We start from the raw sequence: 11354 nt of genomic DNA, 5'->3' as shown, positions 1-11354 counted from the left end.
CTTCAGCCACACCACCGGACTCCACTGGACCGGCCACAGCTGCGTCCACTTCAGCTTAAAAAAACCACGACCCACCACCACCCGCAACAGGTCCCCCGCCGATGCTGGAGCAAGATCACCGCCGAGCAGCTCACCGCCTCCCTTAGCCAGAACATTCCCACCAGCACAACGGACCCCAACGAAGCAGCCAGCAACCTCACCAAGTGGCTGACCTCCTGCGCCGATGACCTCGCACCACTAAAGAACCCTCCCAGCAGACACGGCAGCAAGAAAACCCCCTGGTTCACCGACGAACTCAAGGAATCCAAGAAGAACTGCCGCACCCTCGAGAAAGCCTGGCGGCTCGACCACACCACAGACAACAGGACCGCCCTCAAGCACGCCATCCGCAAACACCATCAGCTGATCCGCGCCACCAAGAAGATGGCACTCAAAGAACGACTGGACAACAACACCCACGACAGCAAGGAACTCTTCAGCATCGTCAAAGAGTTCTCCAACCCCAGTGCCGGAAACAACTACATCACTCCCTCGCAAGACCTCTGCAACTCACTCGCCTCGTTCTTCCACCGCAAGATCGCCGACATACACAACAGCTTCGACGCACAGACCACGCACCCTACCACCAAACTAACGCCCGCCACCACCACCCTCTGCAACTGGACCCCAATCAGCACCGAAGACACCACCCGCACGATGAACTCCATCCACTCCGGATCACCAACTGACCCGTGCCCACACCACGTCTTCAACAAAGACGACACCAACATCGCACCCCATCTCCGAGACACCATCAACTCCTCCTTCCACACAGCCACCTTCCCGGAGAGCTGGAAGCACGCCGAGCTGACCGCCCTCCTGAAGAAACCAACGGCGGACCCCACCCACCTCAAGAACTACCATCCCATCTCGCTCCTTCCTTTTCGGGCCAAAGTCATCGAGAAGACCGTCAACAGACAGCTGGCCGCCTTCCTCGAGACTAACGGATCCCTCGACCCCTCGCAGTCCGGGTTTCGGGCCAACCACAGCACCGAGACCGCCCTGATCGCAGCCACTGACGACATCAGAACCCTGATCGACAACGGGGAAACAGCGGCCCTCATCCTCCTGGACCTCTCTGCGGCATTCGACACCGTCTGCCACCGAACTCTAGTGAAGCGCCTCAGCAACATCGGAATTCGAGAAAAAGCGCTGGAATGGATCATCTTGTTCCTCACCGGAAGAACCCAGAGAGTCCGCCTCCCTCTGTTCAGATCCGAGGCCACCGAAGTCATCTGCGGCATACCCCAAGGATCTTCACTCAGCCCAACCCTCTTCAATGTCTACATGAGCCCCCTCGCAGCCATCACACGCCAGCACAACCTCAACATCATCTCCTACGCCGACGACACCCAGCTCATCCTCTCCCTCACCAGCGACCCCACCACCGCCAGAGCCAACCTACACGAAGGGATGAAAAATGTCGCCGACTGGATGAGGAACAGCCGCCTCAAACTGAACTCGGACAAGACGGAAGTCCTCATCCTGGGATTGTCACCCTCCACCTGGGACGACTCCTGGTGGCCCTGGGCACTGCTCCCAAACCGACGGACCATGCACGCAACCTGGGCTTCATCCTGGACTCCTCCCTGTCAATGACCAGACAAGTCAACGCCGTCTCATCCTCGTGCTACATCACCCTGCGCATGCTCCGCAAGATCTTCAGATGGATCCCCACGGAAACCAGGAAGACCGTCACCCAGGCACTCGTCACCAGCCGACTGGACTACGGGAACACCCTCTATGCCGGAACCACAGCTAAACTTCAAAAAAGACTCCAACGCATCCAGAACGCCTCCGCCCGACTCATCCTCGACCTCCCCCGACACAGCCACATCACCGGACACCTGAGAGACCTGCACTGGCTCCCCGTCAGCAAGAGAATCATGTTCAGACTCCTCACCCACGCACACAAGGCTCTCCACGACCTGGGCCCCAAGTACCTCAACGACCGCATGACCTTCTACACGCCCACCCGCCAGCTACGATCTACCGGCCATGCTCTCGCCACCATACCACGCATCCGCAGAGCCTCGGCCGGAGGAAGATCCTTCTCCTACCTGGCAGCCAAGACGTGGAACTCCCTCCCCACCCACCTTCGGCGAACCCAAGACCATCTTGCCTTCAGGAAACAGCTCAAGACCTGGCTGTTCGAGCAGTAACTTTCCCCTCCCCCAGCGCCTTGAGACCCTCCGGGTGAGTAGTGCGCTATACAAATGACGTGATTGATTGATTGATTGCTTGACTTTTAGAAAGTTAAAATTAAGGCGGCTTAATGTTGCAAGCTGACTGACAAGATGGTAACAGTTAAGTAATGGAAAATTATTTTTGTGTTTGTTAATGTGTATCATGTTTTGTCTTCTGATTAAAAGTTATAATTGATATTTGTTTGTTATGAGAAATGTCTCTCTTTTGTGTGTTGTGTATTTTTTTTTTGCTTCTGCCCACAGATCATTCATGGATTGTTCTGGGTGATTTCAAGACACGTGTGTTTGGTTGGTTGAAACGAGATGTGTTTTTGCGTAACTCCTTTGAAAAGAAATGTTCATATATTTTTTATGTTTGTGTATTTGGTCCTATCATGAATTGTTCTTGCTGGTCCTGTATGTCAGAAGAGACACAGTAAGTTGTATTTGACAGCCGATTTCCACTGCCTGGTGATCTGCTGTCAAAAGGAGGGTAAGGATTTTAAACCTGACAAATTAAGCAGGCCCGAATATTGGGTTTTGGGCTGCAGGTTCATAGTGCATAAAGTACATGACATGGTGTTGTGCGTCACCGCTCATTCACATATGCTATTGTTTTGTCTATGCTTTTTGTGCTTGATATACAGCAAGTATATCTGATGGCTTGACATGTGCGTTTTGTGCGTTTTTTTATTCTATGCATGTTTTTGTTTTATGTTGCTGCTTCTGATACTATTACAAGTTCCCCTGTGTTGTGAAGGGATCTTCATGACGATGCATATCGCTGCACAACAATTGGGTTGATTTGCTAAATTTCACAGATATGATATTTTCATACTGTGCACGACACAGACAAAACTTCACCAGTGTATGTCAATTTGGCTCTAAATAGTATTCAAGAAAAATAAAAGAGATATACAGGATCAAAGTGTGTCACCTGCTGTTAGTCATGTTACTGCCCCCTTCCCTTAAGGAACAGACAGCCCTAGATTTATGTACCCTGATTGGACGTAAGGATAATTTATAGATCTGTGACTCTTGTACATGGTGACCTAATTTCTATATTACATTAGTCAGTTTTGTTCTGCTTCCTAAGTAGTGTATGGCTTTGTACCATAAAGGAAACAAGGTTTCATTTTTTCCTGAAGAAGGAACTGGAACATTATCTGAGGTTACCGTATATGGTTTAGCGGCCAGCGGTAGAGCTAACCTTTATGAACTATTTTGACTTTTGTGTATCACCCATACTCTTGGTATTGTGTCACATGCTTGACTATCACCCAAGTTCTTCCTATAGATTTTTCTTTTGTCTCTTCTCTCCTGACCGATGTCGCATCGTGCCTAGTTATTGGGGATTTTAGCTGTGTCCTAGATCCATTTCTCTTTTCCATATTCCTTTCACCAGTCAGCCCATTTATTATTATTGGTGTATTGTTCAGGTTCACACTTCTAGACTGCAGTAATGTTCCAGGAGACCCTATATTATGTATAATTCCCTTTTGTATGACCAGACTGGTTTTTAAGAATTTTTTTTAGGCCTACTTCGAGGTTTTCCAGTCTGACTGTCAGAGTAGTGATGGACTGGTTAACTGACTCAATACTATAGTAAGACACGTTTTCCACCTCAATAGGAGATACCTTACATTTATTTTTTTGAACATGACAAATTTTCAATGACTATTTTAATTTGGTTTTTTACCCTTTTGTTCCTGCTTCTTTAATTTTTGGTGAGATCAGATGTGTTCTAAATCATGGAAATACTAGGACTCTCTAGTTCTTGTCTTTTGTTTCCACATTTGATCATTAGCTTGTGTGTTGCATAGTGCACCTGATGCACAGTTATTAAAAGGGAGGTATCTACATGTCCCTGATAATCTGTATTATGCGATTTTTCTTCTGAGATGTTCTAGATAAGGAATTTAGGAATACCTAGACTTAATCATGTCGCTATCTACCCTTAGATGGTGGAGGATATGCTCTCACACGGAAACCCAATTGAAGAGGCTAGAGGCACTGTTTTGCCTACTGCCTTTGTCTTTGTATTGCCTTTGAGAATGACAGTGTATTCTAGACCAGAATTGTCCCATGGTGTATAGCCACTCCTTTGAAGATTGCAGGCCACCTGCTTGCAGTTCCCTTGTTATACAATGAACTGCTTAAAGCATCGCACTTGCTCCATCAAACGGCATTGGACATCACAGAACCAGAATTTCAGTGCAAAAGAGCGAAAGAGAAGGATTCCTGTTGTTTTGAGGCTTCAGTTTTCCACCTGTCATATGTTGGTAACCTCTGACAGTGTGCAGTCCCTTGAGCCCCTTGGCCTGAGTTTTGGCCACAAACATCCCCCTTTTCCTTTGCTCCAACGGAAGTGCAGTGTACCGGAGGATCCATGATTGGCAAAAGGCACTACATTCTGGTGCCAATGAAAGAGCAGCTTGAGCATCCTCTGACAATGAATAATGAGTGTTGGAGCCTGAGAATGGTCCTGGGTCTGCACAAGATGATCTGTGCCCATGACCAATGAAGAGCACAATATCTGTAGTGTCTGCCGCAGAGGAGAGACACTGGTGCACTGCATTGAGACATTGAGGCTTTCAAGTGAGCTGTAAGTGTTTGCCAGGAGGGCACTCCAACGGATACTAAGAAGCACTATTTTCATGGAATGCCTGAATTGAGAGGCCCAATGCGAAAACAATGGGAGCAGATTTGATGGACAATAGAAGCCTGCCAGAGAGGCTTAAAACGGACTCTGGGCATGGTTGTGGTTTCACAAGTGGTTTCCGTGCGATTGCATAAAATGGGTGTTAGGAGACTGATTCTTATTGTTTTGCTGGCATTGTTTTAAAGTAGTATTCTGTTTAGTAAAAGCAGAATAAAGTCCATTCTCTGTGGAAGAGTATTCCCTTTTCACCTCAGAGCATGGATAAAGATCGCCACTGTTTCACCTGAATATATAATAAATTACTGAAAAACATAGGAGCCCTAAAATGTTACTAGATAATTTTAGGATTTGCTTTTTGCTTAGGGTTGTGAAAATTGATATTTTTGTTTGTAATAGAGGTCATTACTTTCTCCTGTTGTCTATATGTTAATTATGTAACTCTGTAACTGTTCAGATCTCCCGAGGCTCTGCCGGGAGCAACAACGCTGCCTAGGCGTGGCGCAACTTCGCTTTTAACCGTGCTTCAAGACTGTTTTTAATTACCTTGCCTCACTGGTTCAGGGGCTGCGCTGTGGACATCGCGCACCCTTTCTCGCCACCGGATTCCCTTGGCTGCCGCCGCCAGTGTGCCCCACGCTGAGCGTTCCCTCCCCCTCTGACGGGCAGGTCACGAGGGCGGGGACGGGCGTGGCTACCACCTCGGGCTGCTCTGTGGTTGGCGGGGCAGCTCCTCTGTCCCTCCCCCCCTGGCAATTTCCTTCAGCCGGGCGAGTCCCGCTCCAGCTCTCTGTAACTGTTCAGATCTCCCGAGGCTCTGCCGGGAGCAACAACGCTGCCTAGGCGTGGCGCAACTTCGCTTTTAACAGTGCTTCAAGACTGTTTTTAATTACCTTGCCTCACTGGTTCAGGGGCTGCGCTGTGGACATCGCGCACCCCTTCTCGCCACCGGATTCCCTTGGCTGCCGCCGCCAGAGCGCCCCACGCTGAGCGGTCCCTCCCCCTCTGACGGGCAGGTCACGAGGGCGGGGACGGGCGTGGCTACCACTTCGGGTTGCTCTGTGGTTGGCGGGGCAGCTCCTCTGTCCCTCCACCTCCTGCCACGCCCCTACTACTACCGGTTGCCTACTTCATGGCACTCCTATCCTGGCCACGCAGCGGACGAGCGCGGCGGGCGCGACGAAGGCGCGCCGAAGTTGCGCCTAAGTTAAGCCCGTCTGCGCCCGTCCGCGACGGGCCGGGACCAGGGGCCACACCCCCTGCCTCCTCATTGGCATACACACCTGCACAACTTCTCTCCTGTGCCCTTATCCCATTCTCTCACGCAGCACCTTATCTCTCTAGGTATCTATGTCCCCCACTCAGACCGTGTCACTTCTCCGCGGCCCACGCTCTCCTTGCCCACTCAGGACACCAGACTTTCTCCCACTACACCTTCACCACCACACATTGCCTCTGCCTGCCTTCTCAATACTCGCTCGGCAGGCAAGCATCAATTAGGACTGTTCAACCTCCTACCACAGATTCCCCTGATATTCTGTTTTTAACGGAAACATGGTTCTCTGAGGCCTCTCTCCCTGACATTCTAGCCATCCTACCTGATTCTTATTATGCCCTCCGGGCCGACCGCCCCGACGGCAAGACCGGGGGGGGTGTAGCCATGATTGCTCGAACCAGTCTCCAATTCCAGCTTCTCTCCCAACCTTCTATAGCTGGGGTGGATTTTCTGGTTGCCCGCTCCACTAATCTTTTTGCACCTCTCACAGTCGTCCTTGTCTATCGCCCCCCCCTGAGTATGCCTCTGTTTGTGGCCTCCCTGCAGGAACTCCTTGCTACGCTCGTAGTTAATAACTCCTCTGTTCTCCTGCTAGGCGACTTCAATTATTGGCCTGGTGACCGCAGGGAGGACTTAGCGTCCAAGGACTTCACGGCCACTCTCTTGTGCCTTAACCTCAAGTCTCATGTATCGATTCCTACCCATAATCTTGGATATATCTTGGACCAAGTCTGGTCATCCCAGGACATAGTTCCCCCCCCCCAGCATCCTTCCTTGCACCTGGTCCGACCATTCCCTTATTTTCTTTACTATCAACCTTGGCTCCCCTCACAAATCCCCTCGTCCTAAGAATGTTTTTACACGCAGCTGGAATCGCGCTGACCTGGTCTCGCTTTCTCATTCCCTTGCCTCTTCCTTACCTGATCTCAATGGCATTCCCCTTGACTTACAGGCCGCTGCAGTTAGCAACTGGTTATCTTCCGCCTGCGATCTAGTAGCCCCCCTCAAGCTAGTCAAGTCCATTCGTCCACACGAGGCACACCGATGGTTCAACTCTGAGCTTAAGGTCCTCAAACTGGAACTTAGACGCTCTGAGCGCCTCTGGCGCCGCAGCTACTGCCCCGACCTCAAGGCCAAATACAAATCTCTCCTTAAAGAGTACAAGAAAGCCATTCTTGTGTCCAAGACCAAGTACTTTTCCGAGCAGGTAACCCTATCTGCTAACAAATCTAAAGAGATCTTCTCCTTGGTTAACAACTTGGCCACCTCTGACCGTGCCTGCCCTAACTTTATTCCTTCCCAAGCCCTCTGCTCCTCTTTAAACGACTTCTTCATCGAGAAGATCGTTAAAATTAAATCCAACATTTCTATCACTCCTTTCACTCCACTCCATTCTGCCCCCTCTGTGTCTAATTCTTCCTTTTCCTCTTTCCCGCCCCTTTCCTTGGACTCCTTTTTAGTTCTGCTCACAAAAATCAAGTCTGGCTCTCCTACCGATTGTGCCCCCGCTCGCATCCTGAAAACTCTCTTTTCTTCTTGCCCTGCCACCCCTCTTTCCCTTCTTAATGCTTCTCTTTCTACTGGATTGGTTCCCTCTTCATTTAAGTCTGCTATTGTCTCCCCCATTCTCAAAAAACCTAGTCTTGACTCCTCCCTCCCTTCTAATTTCAGACCTATCTCTCTCCTTCCCTATCTTGCTAAAATTCTTGAAAGTTACGTCACTTCCTGTCTCTCTTCTTATATCGAGCAGAACCCTCTTCTTGCTTCCCACCAAGCAGGTTTCCGTTCGGGCCACTCAACCGAATCTGTGGTGCTCGCCGTCCTCGACGAGCTGAAAGCTAAGGCTGACACCAACTCTCCCCAAGCTTTGGTTCTTCTCGATTTGTCCGCTGCGTTTGACACGGTCGATCACAACATTCTTTTGGACCGTGTCAGCGCAGCGGGCATTCGAGGCCCTGCCCTCTCCTGGATCACGTCCTTCCTAACAGGACGCTCACAAGCTGTCCACCTCCCCGGTTTTTCTGCTCCTCCCCTCCCGGTGCCCTGTGGGGTCCCCCAAGGCTCCTCCCTCTCTCCTCTTCTCTTCAACCTTTACATTCACCCCCTTATTTCTTCCCTCCTTGAGCTGGGGGTCTCTGTGTATAACTACGCAGATGACCTCCAGCTCGTCTTTGATCTTTCTTCTTCTTCTCACTCCCTATCTTTTTTTCGCTCCACCATGGTCTTTATTTCTGGGTGGATGAGCGCCAATCACCTCAAGCTCAATCCAGACAAGACTGAGCTTGTCCTGACCGGCGGCTCATCCAGCCCTTGGTCCTCCACTTTTTGGCCCCCTATTCTTGGCCCCCCTCCCACCCCCGTTCCCTCCGTTAAAACGTTGGGCATTAAGGTCAGCCAGGACCTGTCTATGCATGGCCAGGTCAGTGCTGTAGTATCTTCCTGCTTTCTTTCCCTTCGGTTGATCCGAAAAATTTCCCGTTTCTTTTCCCTTGACTCTCTTAAAATTATCATTTCTGCCCTCATCACTTCCCGCCTTGATTATGGAAATAGCTTGTTCGTGGGTATTCCTGCCTACGAAACTCGCCGCCTTCAAGCAATCCAAAATCAGGCTGCCCGTCTCATCTTTCATCTGCCCAAAACTCACCACATCACTCCTGTCCTCAAATCTCTCCACTGGTTACCTATCCTGCAGAGATCCCTGTTCAAACTAGGGTGCCTCGTCTATCGGGCTCTCGATCGCTCTGCACCGGCGTTCATCAACTCTCTGATTTCTACGCACACCCCTGTTCGCACTCTCCGATCATCCTCCTCTGCCTTCCTCACTGTTCCCCGTTTCCGCAAAACTCGCACTGGTGGAACCAGATTCTCTGTCCTTGCGCCCCGGTTTTGGAACTCCCTTCCTCTTTCTATGCGTTCTATCCCTATCTTCTCACACTTCCGTAAAGCGCTCAAAACATTCCTGTTTGCCCAGGCCTACCCCCGCTAACCTCCTCGGCCCTGTCTGTTCTGTTCTCTAGAGCTCTCAGCGCCAGGAAGCCGTTTGGCCATCGTGCGCTCTATAAATACTTTCATTCATTCATTCATTCATTCATTCATTCATTCATTCATTCATTCATTCATTCATTACCCAATGCCCTGTTCTCTTTGTATTCCTGCTCATACCTTTAATGAAATGTTTAGAATGGAAAATGCTCGCCTAGCAATTAATTAGGATTTGCCTGTGTAATGGCAAAAGGAGGGTCTGAGGTTCTTTAATTTTGACTCCATTTTACATTCAACTCCATTTTGTGTTGCCTTTACAGAGGCTGCATGATTCACGAAGTGTCTCTGCCCTTTTGGACTGCAATGTGTTGAGAACCCCCTCCGTCCTTGTCTTGAAACCCATCTCAGACATCAGCCGGCCTAAACTAATTCTTGTCTGGACCACCTAATCCCTGTATCAACTATATGTTAGCCTTTAGTATTCTTTTCGTGCCGTATCTTATCTTTTGGCCTTCGCTATTCTCTCCCTGTGTTTTCCTATTCCACAAACCTTTCCTTTGAAGCATGCAAACATGTTCTGCCATTACTGATTGACCTATAGGTGCTGTCATTGATTGACATATGGGATCGGGCAAAGACATGACTCAAGGGGGATGTTGTGTTTACATGATGCCTTGTTTTGAAAGTTTTCCTATTGGCTGATATTTGGCAGATCTTGCATGTCCATGTTAGGCATTTTGCATGCTTGCAAAAGCTAGGACTGCCCCTTACTTTTATGCTGAGTTTGTAACCCTAAGCATATATAAGGCCTCTGTTTTCTGTACTCCTCAAACTGCCTCATTCAGTTGCTAAGGCTTCTGTGTGGCGTAGTCTCACTTATTTAAGTTTAATAAAGCTGTCTTTTCATATTTCAGCTTCTGTGCCAAGTTCTTTGTTATCAAGTATTAGTGAGACCCCTGAGAATGAAGATTTGAGTTTCTTCAACCTCATGGTCACAGGTTCAAATCCCAGCGGGTTCACTCAGCCTTTCATCTATCTGTGGTTGATAAAATGAGTACCATTGAGTTGGGTAACAGTAAACATCTGCTATTCAGTGCCAAGAGACCCTGATGGGGTAAACCTGCGCTTTACAAATACACATGTTATGTTCTTATGAAGGAACTAATACTCTAAATTCAATCCAGTGCAAATTACTGATATGTGAAACCTAAACTGAGTCCACCTTAACGCCAGGTAGAATAAATTAGCATTCCTTTTAAATTTCAGGAATAATTCTTAAGAATAAAAAAAGAAAAACGACAGGAAAACCCACATCTCCATGGACAAGGAAACCATACAGATTAGTATACAAAATTTAACTGAATGCTAATTGCATGCTCAGTGCTAAAAGCCCTGTTACAGTAGTGTAGAGGGTTAATTGTAGTTTTCTTGTAATGTTTTCTCTATTATGCAGAGTCGGAGTAGAGCTGGGGGGTGCTTCCGCAATGCCAGAGCCGTGAACTAGGCTGAGAAGAAGTAAGTGGGAGCTGAGGAAAGGAACAGCCGGAAAAGCCACCAGGAACGTGCAGGAAACACCAGGGCGTCCCGAGTAGAAGGTGTGATGAGGAGAGGAGCGAGAACGCTGGCAACCCGACTAAGAACCAGAGGACGCCTTAGTGACGTGACCCGGAAGCACAGGTGAGTGAACCGGAAGGACCTGGAACCAAACCCGAAGCTGGAACGCGAAGTATTTCAGTACGGGGTCAGAGGGGTTTTATGCTCCTCTGTCTGTGCCTGCGCATGTGAGGCAGAGGACCAGGTAAGTATGGGAGGTGCCGGTGCCCCATTACTCCACATACACAAGAATGTGGAACCGGCAACGGCATTTCTCACAGTATCTTCCTCAGTGAGTGTTCTCCAGTTGGTTAGGTGACTGTCCAAGTGGTAGGTGTGCAGTTTGCTTATGATGTCCCCTGGATTTGGTTGCTTTTTGAACTTGTTGTAGACCTTCCCGATTTTGTTGTTGAAGAAATGTGAAAGGTCATCACAGAGTTCCTGAAAAGGGGAATTGGAATTGGTTGAGGTGTTTGGGGTGGCGAATTCCTCGATTATGGCAAACCTTTCTTTGCTGCTGTTGAAACTGGATTTGATCCTACCCGCGAGGGCTCTTTTTGTCACGATTCTGGAAACCTCAGGATCAGGGTGATGCCGAAAGGGGTCCACCTCCTGATTT

At 49.1% G+C, this 11354-nt stretch overlaps 1 long non-coding RNA gene across 1 annotated transcript in view; it reads left to right on the top strand.

Annotated features, from left to right (window-relative positions):
* The first annotated feature begins 10408 nt into the window (after positions 1-10408).
* The window catches only part of LOC147712218 (uncharacterized), a 41550-nt gene continuing 40604 nt past the window's right edge, over positions 10409-11354 (top strand). Inside the window, exon 1 of the long non-coding RNA XR_015295983.1 lies at positions 10409-10819. This is a non-coding gene — a long non-coding RNA (uncharacterized LOC147712218). The remainder of the gene's footprint in view (positions 10820-11354) is intronic.

Source organism: Lissotriton vulgaris, chromosome 5 (assembly GCF_964263255.1).
Source record: "Lissotriton vulgaris chromosome 5, aLisVul1.2, whole genome shotgun sequence".
NCBI classification, from domain to species: Eukaryota; Metazoa; Chordata; class Amphibia; order Caudata; family Salamandridae; genus Lissotriton; species Lissotriton vulgaris.
Note: the sequence above shows the minus strand (reverse complement) of the source record. Positions and strands in the feature narration are given on the sequence as shown.